Source organism: Leuciscus leuciscus, assembly GCF_965113295.1.
Source record: "Leuciscus leuciscus genome assembly, chromosome: 12".
Taxonomy (NCBI): domain Eukaryota; kingdom Metazoa; phylum Chordata; class Actinopteri; order Cypriniformes; family Leuciscidae; genus Leuciscus; species Leuciscus leuciscus.
This window is the reverse complement of record NC_138736.1, coordinates 2,216,462-2,217,479: the sequence shown is the minus strand read 5'-3', so window position 1 is coordinate 2,217,479 and position 1,018 is coordinate 2,216,462.

The window sequence follows — 1,018 nt, the reverse complement described above, 5'->3', positions numbered from 1 at the left end:
TCCTCTCGTCTGAATCCCTGAGGCTAGTCCACATCTCCTCTCAGTATCTTACTCTCAGTGTTACTGTCTAGACGCTGATTGGAGCCCTTGGCTTTGACAAAGATGATGTATTACAAGTGATACTCATTGGCCAAACTTTGGACGTCAGTTTAGCCCACTTTATTCCACAGCTGGTTTTCCAGACTGAAGCTCTGCGGTTCAGCCGGTTTGATGAGCGGGTCAATGTCAATCTGTTGAAATGAGACGAGAACAGGAGGTGTTGCATTGCCTCTGTGCCTCTGATCTCACAGTCCTTATGACATAGCATATTCACAGTTAGCAACTAGCTATAAACAAAAACTAAACATTTCATTGGGAGGAAAAAAGTCTTGTTTTGTGCTGAAAACTAGAAGAAATATCTGTAGCTCAAGTCAAAAGAGTCTCTCCAAGAGTCTGTGATAGTCTGGTCACGAGATTGTTGCTTTCATATATGAGATTGTATACTTGTTTCATCACACTGATCACGCAGAAATGTAATAGCACACATTTCTGAATGATTTGAGGTATCAATATGTGCAAAATTGTAATGTTTAACACCTACCCAAACGCGATGCGATAAGATTAAAGTGACAAGCAGTTTGTCTGTCCACACCAGACGCGATACGAGTACAAGACGCAAAAAAATCAATCAAGTCACAGCCAATCAGAAGAGTGTGTGGGTGGAGTCTCTCTGTAAGCTCAGTGCACTCACAACTAAATCAATCCAAAGTCACAGCCAATCAGAAGAGTTTGTGGGCGGAGTCTCTCTGTAAACACTGCCCCCGCAACCAAATCAATAAAAAATCACAGCCAATCAGAAGAGTGCGTGGGCGGAGTCTATCTGTGTACACATACTGCACCCACAACCAAATCAATCAAAAATCACAGCCAATCAGAAGAGAGTGAGGGCAGAGTCTATCTGTAAGCTCAGTGCACTCACAACTAAATCAATCCAAAATCACAGCCAATCAGAAGACTGTGTGGGCGGAGTCTATCTGTA